Genomic DNA, 13,837 nt, shown 5'->3' with positions numbered 1-13,837 from the left:
CTACATGAGCCCAGAAGGGAAGTTTGGAAAGGACAGATTTAAAGGATGTGTATTTTTACAAGGACTTCTATTGTAATCTTTAGAACGAGGAGAAATCAAATTTATATCTAAAATAAGATCAGTTCTATTAGAAACATAATTTAATGTATTAAATTTTTTTTATTATTATTATACTTTAGGTTTTATGGTACATGTGCGCAACGTGCAGGTAAGTTACATATGTATACATGTGCCATGCTGGTGCACTGCACCCACTAACTCGTCATCTAGCATTAGGTATATCTCCCAATGCTATCCCTCCCCTCTCCCCCCACCCCACAACAGTCCCCGAAGTGTGATGTTCCCCTTCCTGTGTCCATGTGTTCTCATTGTTCAATTCCCACCTATGAGTGAGAATATGCGGTGTTTGGTTTTTTGTTCTTATGATAGTTTACTGAGAATGATGATTTCGGTGCAAATCACAACCACAATGAGATACCATCTCACACCAGTTAGAATGGCAATCATTAAAAAGTCAGGAAACAACAGGTGCTGGAGAGGATGTGGAGAAATAGGAACACTTTTACACTGTTGGTGGGACTGTAAACTAGTTCAACCTTTGTGGAAGTCAGTGTGGTGATTCCTCAGGGATCTAGAAATAAATTTTTAAATAATTTAAAATTCATGCATACAATTACTATTGAAGCTACTTTTATTTTCTTAATAAGTAATATTTTGTATTCTTAATTAATACACTTTGTTTCAATGCCTAGAGAGAATGCTTTCCATTTAAACAGTAGTATTAGCTAGTATATGCCGTATGGAATCACATCAAGATATCCCAATTTTTTGCCAAAAACAACCTAGGAATTTCAATTTAAGAGAACAAATATCTCACTTAAAATAATTTAAGTTTATACCTAAAGCAAGATATAAAAATATAATGCCCAATCTTACACTGTAATTACATACTATTTGACCTAATCTAGCTTCTTTCCAGGGATTAATAAAATTAACTCGGCATCTTTTTTGGGTCCCTAGGAATTAGTATATTAGAGTTGGAATGGACTCTTAGAGATTAACATTGGATTTCACGTCCTATTTAGAAATCCTGTTCCAAACACTCATTGAACTATATATCAATCAAATTCATCAAAAATGACATAGTGTTAGTCTCTTATATAAAGCTCACACAAATTGATAAGAAAACAGGAAAATGTTATCAGATAAGCAGGAAAAGGACATGAACAGATCACAGAAGAATGCATACATATCTCCAATTTAAAGTGAAAAAGAGAAACATTCAGCTACCCACTGAGTCTTCACTTTCCTACCACTACTGCAAATGCTCTTGTCAAGTCTCACTGATGATGTGCATGTTACCCAACACTCTTTGTGCATTGTTATGTTTTACTTCTCTCCGTCCCATATTTAAGTGACTTCATTTTTTTCATTATAGGGAAAGTATTACTTTTTTACAATAGCTTTATTGAGATATAATTCACTTACACATGATTCACCTATTTTAAGTATATAATTCATGAATTTTAGTATATCTACAGAGCTGTGCAACCATCACCACAGTCAAATTTTAAAACATTTCATCAAACATATCCCTGCCAAAAACATGTACCCATTAGCAGTCACTTCCAGTTTTCCCCACACCCCCAGATTTAAGCACCATTAATCTACTTTCTAACTCTTTGGATTTGTCTATTTTGGACATGTCATATAAATGGAATCATACAATATGTGGTTTTTTTGTAAATGGTTTCTTTCACTTAGCATAATGTCTTCAAAGATTATCCATATAGCATTTTACTTGTATATGTGTTATAAACTCCATACTTTGTTTAATTTAAATGACCAATTCTCTTAATGAGATTTAAATAGTAAGTAAAAATCATATATCTACCTATGTAGTTACAATTTTTGCAATTATGTAATCCTTGGTGCAAACCCCTATTTTTACCTACTATCGTTTCCTTTTGCCTGAAGGATATGATTTCCTTTAGCATTTCTTGTAATGCGGGTCTGCTGCTTATAAATATTTGCAACTTTTGTATGCCTGAAAAAGTCTCTACTTTGCCCTGGTTTTTGAACTCTAATTTCACTGGGTAATAGAATTCTACACTAAAAGTTTTTGTTCCCTGATACTTTAAATGTCTTCTCACTTGCATTATTTCCAACAATAAATCTGCTATTGCTTTATCTTTGTTCTTCTGTATCCAGTACACCTGTTTTTTTCCTCTGGCTGCTCTGAAGATAAACTCTTTATCACTAGTTTTGACCAATTTGATTATGATGTGCCTCGGTGTTGTTTTCATCATATTTCTTCTGCTTAGGTTTCACTGGGCTTCTTGGATTTACAAATTCATTTTTACAAATATTTTCTTCTTCTGTCCTCCCACTGCTTCACTCTCATCTCTTTGGGGAAATTCCATTTACATGTATATGAGGCCACTCGAAGTTGTTCCACAGATCACTGATAGTCTTTTCATTTTTTTTCTCTCTCTGTGTTTCATTTCAGAGTTTTTATTGCTATGTCCTCAAGTTAACTATCTTTTCTTCTGCAATGTCTAATCTGTCTTCAATATTATCCAGTGTGTTTTTCATCTCCTTACAGTTGCCATCTTTAGAAGTTCAATTTGGGTCTCCTATCTATCTTACGCACCTCTACTTCATTTTTTGAACATATAGAATACAGTTATAATGACAGTTTTAATGTTCTTCTCTGCTAATTTAACATCTGTGTCAGCTTTGGATTTGTCTCGATACATTAATTTTTATCCTCATTATGGGTGGTATTTTCCTGCATCCTTTCATGCCTAGTTATTTTTAATTGGATGATAGACATTGTGAATTTTACCATATTGGGTACACAATATTTTTGCATTCCTATAAATGTTTTTGAGTTTTGTTCTAGGACATAGTTGAATTATTTGAAAACAACTTGATCCTCTCAGGTGTTGGTTTTAAGCTTTGTGAAGTGGGAATCAAGCAGCATTTGCTCTGGGGCTAATTATTTCCCACTACTGAGGCAAAAAACTTCTGAATACCCAATGTCCTATGAATCATGAAGTTTTCCAGTCTGGCTGGTGGGAGGAGGCATTATTCCCAGACCCATGTGAGTGCTAGTTCTGTCAGATTGTTCTTTACACAGCCATGGGTCATTTTCCCACATGCGTATGCTAATCATTACTCTGTGGAGTACTCAAGGGGAACTCTCTGCTGATCTGCAGGTTTCTCTCTGAGCAGCTCCAGCCTCTCTGTTGTTCTGTTCTACAAACTCTAGCTTCCTTGGTCTCCCTAGACTTTCAGCTCTGTCTCTCCAATTGAGGGATTCCACCAGGCTTTGTGTGATTTCCCCCTTCTGAGCTGCAGCCTATAAACTCTCTCAACAGGATAAACTAGAAAAATATTAGGGTTCCCTTCATTTATTTATGTTTCTCAGAGAACACTGTATTTCATTGACCGATAGCCAGTATCTTAAAAATAATTGTTTCATATATTTTGTTTCTTTTTTATTGTTTCAGGTGGAAACGTGTACAGGAAAGAACCTGATAGGCCTGAGTTGCTCAAATCCTGAGCGACATGATTTGACTGTGTCCCCAACCAAACCCACCTTGAATTGTAATAATCCCCATGTCATAAGGGTGGGGCTAGGTGAAGATAACCGAATCATCAGGGAGGTTTCCCCATACTGTTTTCATGGTAGTGAACGAGTCTCATGAGATTTGATGGTTTTCTACATGGTGGTTCCTCTGCATAAGCTTTCTTGCCTGCCACCATGTAAGACGTGCCTTTGCTCCTCCTTTGCCTTCCACCATGATTGTGAAGCCACCCCAGCCATGTGGAACTCTGAATCCATCAAACCTCTTTCCTTTATAAATTATCCAGTTTCAGGTATGTCTTAATCAGCAGCGTGAGAACAGACTAATACACTAAGCATTCCCAAGAAAGGCTTGTTTTCAGAAGAAGTGACCCTCAGCTCACTCCTAGGAACCAAGCTGTGACTATTCTGTCAGACAAGAGTGTGTGTTTTTTTTTTAATGCCAAAGGCCTTGGGCTACGTTGTAACAGTTGGCTAGTTTACATTAACAGTGTGATTAATGATGAGTATCTGCTTTTTCTCTGGTGGTCTGAACCTTGAATAACTGAAGTCAGTCACACAGCACTATATGTATACATGACTAACACGCAATTAAAAACCCTGGATACTAAGGTTTGGGTGAGCTTCCCTGATTGGCAATACTTCACATGTTGTCACACATCATTTGCTGTAAGAATTAAATGTGTGCCATGTAACTCCATTGGGAGAGGACAGCTGAAAGCTTGTGGGTGACTTCCTCTGAACTTTGACAAATGTGCCTTTTCCCTTTGTTTCTTTTAATTTATTCTTTCACCATAATAAACTATAACCATGAACACAACAACTTCTATATCCTGAGGGTATTTACAGTAAATCAATTGTGCCTGGAGGTGGTCTTGGAACCCCCAATACAAAATGTACATCTATTCCCTAGTGTCCCACCTTGAGTGTATGCAGAATTCCCGTAAGAGTATCATACTTTAGTGGCCACTCCTTCACATGGCTTAATTTTATAGAGCACCTGGACAAACAATACAGAAAAATTTTCAAAATGGCAATAAGTAATTTCTTTACTCACTTTTATATAGGAATCTTAGGTAAATATATTAGAGATTGATACGTGGTCATGAGACCATGGGCTTTAAAGTAGAAAAAGTTAACTTATCACAGATACTCCTGAATAAATCAGCTGCATCAGAATATCTCCGATTTCCCTGCACATCTATCAATTATACACGGATAGGCCTTGGGAATCAATCAGTTTAACAAATGTCTGTGGCAGACTTTGCAGCTCTCCTGCCTCAGTATGCACTCCATCCTTCCTTCTTAGTAGCAAACCCGTATTACATTTTGGGAGCCACAGTTCTCAGCTACAGACTATAATTCCCAGGCTTTGACAAGCCATTCAGCTAAGTACCAGGAAATAATATGTATTTAGAAGTGTGTATCTTTTAGGGAGTCTCATTAAAGGGAGAGGTATACCTTGTTTTTCCTGTTCTTCTCTGCTTTTGGAGCTCTAGCTTTTAACTTCAACAAAGAGGTGAACTTGAGGATATCAGAATGGAAAGACAGCAACCTGTTGACAACAAAAAGGTGCTATACGCACTCTAGTATGTATCTCTGGACTTCTTTTACATGAGGAATAAATAAAGTTCTGTCTTCTTTAAGCCGCTTTTAGCAATTTTTCCCATGTTATACCCCAACACCTGGTTTCTACAGTGCCCAAGGTGATTCTGGTGGCCAACTAGGTATGGGAAGCACTGATAGTCCAATCAACAAGGCAAAATATTCAAAACAAGGGTGCATGGAAACTTCAAAATGAAAGCATTTGGCTTATGTACTTAAAAGACAAGTGGGAAATCACATCAGCTTAAGTATTTTTCTTGAAATCCATCAAATGTCAAAAATCCTAAACCAAAACTTACTCATTTCAAAGAATGATCAATGGAAATTTTATTGTGCCAGCACAAAAAAAGTAATTCATTTTCATCTCCATTCATTGACTGCTAATAGGTTTCTCCATTTTAACTGACATAAATTTTTTACAATATAGCATAATGATGTGAATAAAATATATCCAATGCTCATTTGCAAACTGTTTTTTGAAAATCTCCCATGCACACAACTCCCTCCCCAAAATCCACACTTTCAACCAGTCTGTTAAATCCCTCCTATCAAGCCGTAGTAAATAACACATTTCTGTGCTCCCAAGATACACCATGCAAAACACCCTATCTCTATCAATATTCTAACTTGATTTCTGGATGTGTTCTCAGTCTAATATACACTTCAACAATAAGACAGTTTAGCTACTTTTTATCAAAATTTTATAATGTCTTTTATGTGAAAAAAAGTTATATTAAAAAATGATATAAGAACATTTTTTAAGGTTCTTTTATCAGATGACTGTTTGGTAATACCTGATGTTGAATGAGAGCTTACAGTATGCCAGGCACCCCTTCAAGTGTTTTTCAAGTACAGATGAGAAAACTAAAATCACAAGGAGATTGAGTAACTTCCCCAGGAAGTAACAGAGATTCTTAACCCACATATTTTGGCTTCAGATTATGGACTGTTATTCACTACTCTGTACTTCTTCTATGGGCAGCTAATATTAGTTTCATTTTACTTTTAATGTAGTAACTCAAGGATTGCTGCATATTCACTGTAAATACTGAAATCAATTTTGTGCTGGTACAGCTACAGAAACAAGATATGAAATAAGTCAGACTTAAAGAAAAGTCTATTATCTGCTGATTAAGCCACAATATATACCAAACTTCCTGGTACACATTGCTTATATAGTGTTATTTCAAATGAAAAGAAAGAGACAAACCTCAGAAATATTGTTAAGGAAGCTCTAGCAGGACTTGATAACAATGAGTATAGGTTGTAAAGAGACAGAAAAGTAAATACATCTCCCATATTAACAATTTGTGATTATAAGGGGAATAGTATCCACAGAAAATAAAAGTTGGGATAGAAAACTGGCTTAGGAAAAAAATATTCAGTACTGTTTGGCTCATCACTTGAATAATGGTGTCATCTTACAAATGACATATAAGCAGCAACAATAACAAAAAACTGACAATGAAATACAGCATGTCTCCAGTGCCTTTCAATTAATTGTTGGATTTGAATTAAGTTCAGACATCTTGTCTAAAAAGCTAAGATTTTTCTTTAATTGTAAAAAAATCACAGATGCTCTGGTATCAAAAATACATTTAACATTCAGAAATGTCAGGTAATGCTACTTCCATTAAAATAGAAATTCTGGGTTTAATATTTATCAATTTATAAAATAGTTTACATATATTATTAAACCCTCAAATTCTTGTATTCCAATTGAAATCCACATAGTCTAAAATTCTCTGCTTATATGCCTGTCTGCCCCACTAGCCTTTCAGCTTACTGAGTATGATGACTGGCTATTACCCTTCTCAGTATCTCCAGGAACTTATATAAGGCATAAATATAGAGACTTGCAATAAATTGAATTGTATCTCCTTAGAGTGTAAGAGCCACAAGGGACCTCTATTTACAGATGCACCTAGTGAAGTAAAAGAACAACCCATATTAAAGACTGAGTCAAGATTAGAACCAAGTCTCCTAACTCTATCACATCACCACACTCATACAAAAATATCACTACAACGAGGCTCCCGAATATTTTGAATTATCCATGACTTTACATTGCCTATGAGCCTACTTCTGATAAGAAACCATATTTGAAAGTAGCATAAGAGCAAGAATTAGAAGATGTATAAATAATATAGACCAGTGAGAGGCATAAGAGGTCAGAAGTTCAGTGTTTCAGATTTACTGGGTAAAACTGGATTTCTTTAACTTCCATAGGAAAGATTACAGGATCCCCATATGTCAAGTAATTCTTTAATCATTAAGTGTGCTGTTTCCATTGAAATATTATTCATCTCAAAGATATGTAAATTATCACCATCACTTTAATACAATGCTTCCTACACTTTGTCATTTTAAAGATTAAGACTGAAAATAAATTAAAAGCAGGGGTATGTTGCGGCATAATAAGTGGTAATTTCATCAAATTAGTAACATTCAGATTCTAATGAGATTTCTTTATTATTTTATACATAGAATATTTTGCTAAAGGAGCATACTAAACAAAACAATCTACCTTTTAAGACTTTTCTTAAATGGAGCATACCACTAGGAAACAAACAGCTATTATTTTTCATTTCAATCTAAATAACTGCAATAACTTCCAGGTGTTTAGAAAGAGGTACCTCCCATCACTACATGGTTCCACGCTTTCTTTAAACCTTCCTAACACTTAGACTTACTCAAAAATATAAACATTATTCCAAAGGATGATCAATATTACACCGTAATTAAGGTTATTGGGCTGGCACAGAAGAGAATTTGACTTAATGGGAGACTTCTGTGATGGAAATTAACAAGTTTGCCAATTAATTACAAACAGTGTGGGTTGTGAGCAACATTCATACTATTCACACACTTGTTTTAGATTTAAGTAAGAAAAGGCTTGATAATTAATACATCTCTTATAGTATTTACTACGAAGCAAAATTAAAACTTGAAAACTAGAAACAATCTATATTTAACAATATCACAAAGAATGAAATAGCTCCAATTTATTTTGCTTTAAAATTTGTTTTACTGAACATAATACATTTTTATTTTTAAAAGTTTTAATCCAAATGAATGATAACCCCCTAAAATGCAGGTTATAGAGCTGGATGAAGCACGTGAAAATTTTTAGAAATCTGTGTAAATTGTGTTTCTCACAATTTATGGATCAGTTCTATCAATTCCAAATCTGAGTTTTTGCCATAACCAGAATCTTGAAATGATCAAAACATGTTGGTCTAGCAAATCAATATCTAACATGGACAACGCTGAGTAAATGTCCTTGGTTATTAAGTTAATTATATATTAACATATAAGTATGTTTAGTATCAACAGTATCTTTTTAAAACTATTCGTTAGAAAATTTTTCTTGATACTGTCTTACAATTCATCTTTTTTCACGTTCAGGCCCATTATTTGGTAATTTTAAATTACTTCAAACTATACTAGAGGAACTAAGAAATCTAAATATCTAGAGTTTTAAAATGTTAATTCAAACTTTAGGCAGCCTTTTAAAAAGCTGCCTTTCCAAGACTGCTAGGCAAATGGCCAACAACAACATTTTAACTGTCCAAAAATCTGACGGCTGAATAAAAATTTGAATTTTACTAGCAAATGAATTAAAAGAGAAATAGCTAAAGTGTTGCTTCTAGAAAGGGAAATGGGAGAAGATGGAGAGGGGTGAGGCGAAAGCTAAACCCAGTGGGCACTGGAGAGAGGATAGCTAACATCTATTTCCAACTCCATATTCTTAGGGAGGGCTTAAAATCAGCAACAGAGGCTGCATTTACCCCAGGGTAATCAGGAAGGGCTACACATCAGGATGTCCCTTCTCTGCACCATCCCTCCCCCAACTCCCATTTACTAGTTTACCATCATATCACTGGGAGGAATAGAACTACTATGCCATAAAGTTGTTTATTTATTTTTAAATGTTTATGATATGCATGTACTCTCATGATGGAAATCAAACACATTTAAAGACGTCATTATTAAAACAATGGACTAATTCAGAAATGATTACACAGGATCCCACTGGGTGGCAAGGTAATCATAACATTTCAGTGACAATATCTTAATCATAATGGAAGTGTGGGAGACCAGAATATACCTTCCCAAAATATGAAGGGCTATTGCACTGAAGGCAGTTAAGAAACACAAGAGAGCTCTCTGCCCTCCCTTTATTTGCCTAAAAGCAGTAGATAGATTTACAAAGAAAATGGTATCCTGCCCCCCTCTCTACCAAAAAGAAAAAAGGTTAACCACCAAAGACAGCTTTAGACCCTTATCAGCCTAGCAACAGTACCAGAGGAATTTATATTAACAAGTTTACTAGCTTTTGTCTGCCATGCATTTGCCTTCTCCTCAAGTTGCCATCCTTTGTCTTTTCAGTTCTCTAAAAATGTACTGTTCTTTGTTGAAGGGGCTATTTCAAAACCACTTCTGGGAAAACTACTCATTCTCTGGGTATCTCCCATGTACTTGTGAAATATATATGTTAATCAACTTGTTTACTTTTCTCTTCTTAATCCATCTTTCATAATAGGGGTATGTTCCAACTAAGAACCTATTGAAAGTTACTATTCTCTTACAGTTTGTACTCAAAATTCCATATCAATCTAAATCAGTTGCCATGGGTATTAAAAGGCACTACTGATCTTGAGTAATAGCAAGGGCACCTGCATAGTCAATGTAATCTAATTTCTCCAGGAAAGTTGACTTACACAATTAAAGTTACCAAACCTAAATTTATATTTATTTTTAAGCCCAATATATGTTTTTATGGAAGTATACTATTTTAGAATTGATAAAATAAAGAATTTCATAGATTCTGGATTTATTTTACTTTCAGATTAACTGAGAACTAGACTAGAATTGCTTTGTTTTGAACACTGTAGTGCAAATTATAATTACCCAATATGCACCTCTAACTATTTGCTCCTGTAGCATAATTAATTCAAAATTATACAGGACTAAAGATGCAAAGGGAGCAAGGGTTAGGCTAATATAAAATTAACCTTAGATCATATCCTTGTCATTATATTTTTTCAGTCCTCAATATGAACTGGTTTTCTTGACAGTGACATCATTATCATTATAAAGTAGAACTAAAAAGAAAAATGTCCTTCAGTCAAGGGCTCCAGTGAATCAGTTTTATAACACATCTAAATGTATACAGACTATAAAGAAAAGAAAACACGATATAGAATCCCAAAACCAATTCCAGTCCGGTAATCCGGTTTGCCTATTTCTTTTTCCAAATTTCCCCAACAAATAAAGATTCTGTCCCGTCAGCCGCCGAAGTGGCCGGCAAAGGACAAAACTGGTCATTTGACATGATGTAGAGAAGTGATTGATGATATCTCTTCAGCTCCCTCCACTGCAACCATCTGGCCTCTGGATTAGATGCCATTCATACCTTGCTTCATTTACACATGTGAAGGACTCCTTGAAGAACCGAATATTAAACATCTTATTGAGAAACTCAGTGAATACATACGGTCAGGAAAAATGAGGTAACTTTTGAAGGACTTCCCACTTCTATACTTCTATGATTCCTAATTTTCATGTCATGTATTTTAATGTCTGAATAAACAGCAATGTAAAACTGAGCTCATATTCATAGATTTTAGTTTCCAGTTCACTACTGACTGTAATCAAACCATTTAACCTTTCTATGTCCTTGGTTTCACCATTTCTGAAACGGATACATCTTCTTAAGACTGGAAACATGTTCTTAAATAGGGAACAAGAAAAAAAAATGCTCTGAGTGCATAGATCCACAATGATCCCTATTAACTCTAACTCTGCCAGCTCCTATACTTACACCTGCCTCACACCTGACCCATTTCAGCCAGGACAGCCTTCCTTCACCTGTCCTTGGAAAATGATCAACTAATTCATTTTCTGGTCCCTAAATTACTGGATATTGAGGTGAAGGTGAAGGGAAACTGTAACAAAACTTATATGAATTTCTTTATCATTTATTAAATATAATCTAAATAATGCTGTAAAACTAAATTATTAAGTTGCATGAATGTGAATTTATAACATGCACATTTTAACTCTTACACCATAATTCTGAACCACCATCCCCAAGTACTTATGACTTTCTGTCTTGATATATAATTACTGGTGAATTTGCCTCATCTTCTGTTCTGTATCAAAAGCACATTTAGAGGAGACGCATTTATCTTAATAATGTACTAAATGGTACTTAATATAGTTCCCAAGATACAGCAAGTACTTAAAAATTACTTATAAAATTGAACTATGGAACAATATGTTTTGTTGGTAACTTAAGCTTTTGAAAAATATATACATGAGTCCACCCTAATCCACGGGGATATGTTCCAAGACTCCCCCAGTGGATGTCTGAAACTGCAGATAGTATTGAACCCTACATATATATTTGTTTTCAATGCTTTTTCCGTTGTAACTGAGCACTTCTCATGAACTGTAGCTATAACTTTTACAGCCTGTGGTGCAACTGCAAAACTTGCAAGAATTTCTTTTTCCTTTTTCACAACTTCAGGGACAGAAGATTCATTCTTACCATAGATCTTGGCAATCTCAGAATCTTTCCTTAAGTCAAGAATTTTCACCTTTTCACTTGAGGAAGCACTTTACTGCTTCTCTTTGGCATATATGAATTGTCTCCATCACTACTGTTGCACTCTAGAGCCATTATTAAGTAAAATGTGTGTTTCTTGAATACAAAGGACTCCAATATTGCCACAGTCATCTGAGAACTAGGATGGTTACTAAGTGACTAGCAGGCAGGGAGCTTAGAAAGTGTGGAGACCCTGGCTGGACAAAGCGATGAGTCATGGGCTGCGCAGGAAGGAGAAGGACAATGCAAGATTTCATCACATTACCCAAAATCGTGCAATTTAAAACTTATGAATTATTTATTTCTGGAATTTCACATTTAATATTTTCAGACCTAAAACTACAAAAAGTAAAAATTGGATGAAGGGGAACTGCTGTGTTTAATTTTTAGTGTGGGTTTTTAAAAATTATCTACCTGGTTCTTTTCCATATTTGATAACAAACATCTTTTCCCTTCATATAAGGACTGTGCATATCTGTAAATTAAGTAACTTCATGATAATAACAGCTTACATTTGCATTTGTTCTTAATTTATTTCTTCCAAACAACAACATTATAAGATAAACAGAACAAGGATCACGATCTCGATTTTATAGATGGGGAAATTAGCTTAAGTTCACAAACCTCAAAAGTGCCAGAACTAGGACTTTAATAGTATATTTAGGACTCCTCATACTTAGGAATAGTCAACCCCAACTACTTCCTTCAACTACGAATTTGAATTTAATAAATACTGTCTCTTACAAATGTTAGTTATCCCCAGTCTCATTTATTCCTACTATCAAAGTATCTGAGGTCCTCCCCTGCTTCCTCCTCCCTCCCTTCCTTACGTTCTTTGTCCTTCCTCTTTCCTTCCTTCCTCTCTTCCTTCCACAAATATCCCAGCTCCTTTGCAGTTCACATCAAAATTTGTATTCATTTTCTTGGGCTGCCATTAAAAAAATTACACAAACTTAGTGGCTTAAAGCAGAAATTTATTGCCTCACCCATTCTCAAGTCTAGAAGTCTAAAGTAAAGGTGTCAACCTTGTCATATTCCCTCTGAAATCTGTATGGGAGAATTCTTTGTTGCCTCTTCTAGGTTCTGGCAATCCTTGTTTTCCTCTGGCTGGTTGATGCATCACTCCAATCACTGTCTCCATAGTCATATGGCTATCTTTTCATTTTTTCCCCCTTTCTTTTTGGAGACAAGGCGTCACTCTGTTGCCCAAGCTGGAGTGCAGTGGTGCAGTCATGGCTTACTGCAGCTTCTATCTCTCAGGCTCAAGCAATCCTCCCACCTCAGCCTCCCAAGTAGCTAGGATTACAGGCACGCACCAGCACACCAATCTAATTTTGGTATGTGTTGTACAGATGGGGTTTTGCCCTATGCCCGGGCTGGTCTTGAACTCCTGAGCTCAAACAATCCACACCACTTGGCCTCCCAAAGTGCTGAGATTACAGGCGTAAGTCATCGTAGCTGGCCTGGCTGTCCTTTCTTATGTATCTTCCCATCATATTTCCTCTGTGTTCTACTCTCTATAACTCAGTGCTTCTGTCATCTACCAACCCCAGGGGGTTGCCGCCACACCCTCTACCCAGATTCAATGAGAATTTAACATCTAATTCTCTATGCCTTCAACTCCACTCTATTTTTTACACCAGTCTTAGTGACTTCAACAGACTCTTGGCTCATTTAGCACCTGTCTCTTTTTACTCACCATCTCACCACCAATAATTCTTGTTCTTCCACCCCATTGCAGCCACCATCACCCTTGGTTATAGTCTTGACTTTACCATGATTATCGCACTATCTCTAAAAGCTTTATTTCAAACATACCACTCCAATCTTTACCTCTGACAACATTCCACTTTCCAAGAATTATCTGACCTTACTGAAACCATCAATCCATGGAGCGTATCACTGGTGTTTTCAGTAGTCATCTCATTCTCCTATGCTGACGTCCCTCAGACCAGCTTCCATGATACACTATTATGACTTCTTCACAACATCCTTAATTCCCTACTCTTCTCTCACTCCAACTTTAT

The 13,837-nt window shown here is 35.7% G+C and overlaps 1 protein-coding gene across 2 annotated transcripts in view; it reads right to left on the bottom strand.

The window, feature by feature from the left end:
• DPYD (dihydropyrimidine dehydrogenase) overlaps positions 1 to 13,837 on the bottom strand; it is an 844,474-nt gene that overhangs the window by 818,162 nt on the left and 12,475 nt on the right. The window contains exon 1 of one of the 2 annotated variants that reach the window (XM_063652706.1): positions 5,054 to 5,143. The exons of the other annotated variant lie outside the window; for it this stretch is intronic. The gene's annotated coding sequence lies outside the window, so the exon portion shown is untranslated. Of the gene's footprint in view, positions 1 to 5,053; positions 5,144 to 13,837 lie in introns of those variants that run through there. 2 annotated transcript variants of the gene reach the window in all.

The sequence above is a fragment of the Pongo pygmaeus genome, chromosome 1 (genome assembly GCF_028885625.2).
Source record: "Pongo pygmaeus isolate AG05252 chromosome 1, NHGRI_mPonPyg2-v2.0_pri, whole genome shotgun sequence".
NCBI lineage: Eukaryota > Metazoa > Chordata > Mammalia > Primates > Hominidae > Pongo > Pongo pygmaeus.
Note: the sequence above shows the minus strand (reverse complement) of the source record. Positions and strands in the feature narration are given on the sequence as shown.